This window comes from Rhagoletis pomonella, unplaced genomic scaffold (assembly GCF_013731165.1).
Source record: "Rhagoletis pomonella isolate Grant_MI unplaced genomic scaffold, Rhpom_1.0 Rhpom_scaffold_00002, whole genome shotgun sequence".
In the NCBI taxonomy this organism is placed as follows: Eukaryota; Metazoa; Arthropoda; class Insecta; order Diptera; family Tephritidae; genus Rhagoletis; species Rhagoletis pomonella.
Genome location: NW_023458556.1, coordinates 41,604,639 through 41,606,775, shown reverse-complemented (window position 1 = coordinate 41,606,775; position 2,137 = coordinate 41,604,639). Strand labels below are relative to the sequence as shown.

The following is a 2,137-nucleotide window of genomic DNA, read 5'->3' as shown; positions in this document are numbered from 1 at the left end:
GCTGCAAATTTTATTAAAAGTTTGACATTTTGCAGATGAAACATACAAACAAACGGGGAGATGGCACATAAAAATCGATAAGCAGTGTTAAAGCAGTGCGGTAGTCGATAACGATGTTTCACTTCCGGTACTGCTTTCGGCACTAACCGATTCAACAACATTTCCACTGCCTTGCCGACTGAGGTTTTGCCGAGTGTTAAATTCAAAATCAGACATGCAGAATTGTTTTTGTAACTACCATGGTTTTTCAAGTTACATGTTCCAATATGTACATATGTATGTACATAAATGCATCTATGCACGCTTATTCGAGTATTACATAAATAAATTAGCATAGAAATGTGCATTATACTATTTGGGTGAAAGTGGGGTTTTTATAAGCTTTGCATTCGCAATGGCAAGGTATAGATATATCGACGGTACTCTGGCAAAAGCTCGTATCTCAGAAATCATTATTACCTCGTATCTCGTAAAACTAATTGACAATAAGTCTTAAAACACTATGATTCATTGGCCCATAGTCATAGTCGTAAACTAAAACTCATTCTTGTTAAAATAAAGTTTTAAGTTTAGAATAGATTTTTAGGTTTTGTCAATCATAGACTTCATACAAATAGCTTTAGATCCATTCAAAATCAAAAAAATGTTACGAATTGTTACAAGTTTTTACTGAAAATGCATTCAATAACCCCACAAATTTGCAAGAGAGAGCGGATTCGACAGCGTAACAATCGCCTGCAGGATTGCGGATTTAGTAAGCCATTTATTTTACATCTTTTTTTGTTCTTTTAAATATTATTAAATTTTTTTTTTTGTAATTATAGTTGTTGTGACTTTTTTAATTAAAAGTAAACTCCTAAAAATTTGAGTAACTTGAAATAATTATGTGAAATACCATAAACAAGAAAAAATAAAATAAAATTTAATTTTGGTGACGGATTGTGCATTTTTTCCATATAAGCATGAATTTCTTATGAAATTAAATGCGGGAGACCGTTAGCAACAAAATTTCAAAGAAAAAAACAACGCCTGGTTTTGGAAATTACACTTGTTATATAAAAAAAAAAAAACGGAAAAGTAGTATAAAAAAAAATTCTCAAAAATCAACGCGATTTTGAAACGCGGTTGAGATTTGCACTTCATTAGACTAGAATTGTATGGGCTATAAAACTGCATACCCGAAAATATTCTAAAGATTCAGATTATAAAGTTGAAATTTTGATGAAAAATTGTACTGAAGTAGTTAGTATTTACTAAATACAATTTCGCTTATTACTCACTTGAAAATATAATTTATTCATCCCTTGGACATGTACATTAGACTGGTTCAAAAAAACAAAAACGCCTTTTAGAGGTTGCTCATCGTGAATTTATATTTCCCATAACACAAGGGAAAAATCTTTCTTTAAGTTAGCGTTTTGGAATGAGCGATATATATATATTTTTGAAGGATATTGTAGGCTGTAAAAATAAGGTCATGATTTTTCCACAAATTCCGTCCTCCAAAAGTTATTCAAGGCTAAAGTCGAACATATAATAAATTTAATGGTATTAAAATTTTCAGCAAAATGTTAAAACTTGTCACTTAGGACATTTTATAATTTTTACTTTTTTTTTTAAATAAAAATTCGCGATGAGCGATCTCTCAGTCTTAAAATTGAGGGCTACGCGATTTTTTTCGATGTCCTGAAAATATTTCACAAAGAATTTTGAAAGAAATTAAATATTTGGTCGATTTTTTGAACTGGTCTATTGTACATACATATGTATGTATATATGAACATAAAGGTTACACGTGCACACAAACATACATACATACCTATAGTACGTAGTAAGTATACATCTATGTATATACGGCATATGTATGTATATATGTATGGAATTTTGCTTCCAAGTCTCTCATAAATATGTAATCAGCGCCATACTCGACGCGCCATAAAAATACCCTAGTACCTTCCACACTTGAAAACCACTTATCGTTTGTTAAAGCATTACGGTTTTAGATTAATTAAAAAATGCTTTCGACTATAGATAAACAAAAATAAAAATACAACCGTATAAAGTAAGTATAAACAAAAGCTAAGCATCAGCGTATCGATACAGATTGTTTAAGAGGTCGTTTCAAAATAATCCTAAA

The 2,137-nt window shown here is 30.4% G+C and overlaps 1 protein-coding gene across 1 annotated transcript in view; it reads right to left on the bottom strand.

Annotated features, from left to right (window-relative positions):
- Nucleotides 1-2,137, bottom strand: part of LOC118733626 (disks large 1 tumor suppressor protein) — a gene marked incomplete in the record, with an annotated part of 154,815 nt that overhangs the window by 82,562 nt on the left and 70,116 nt on the right.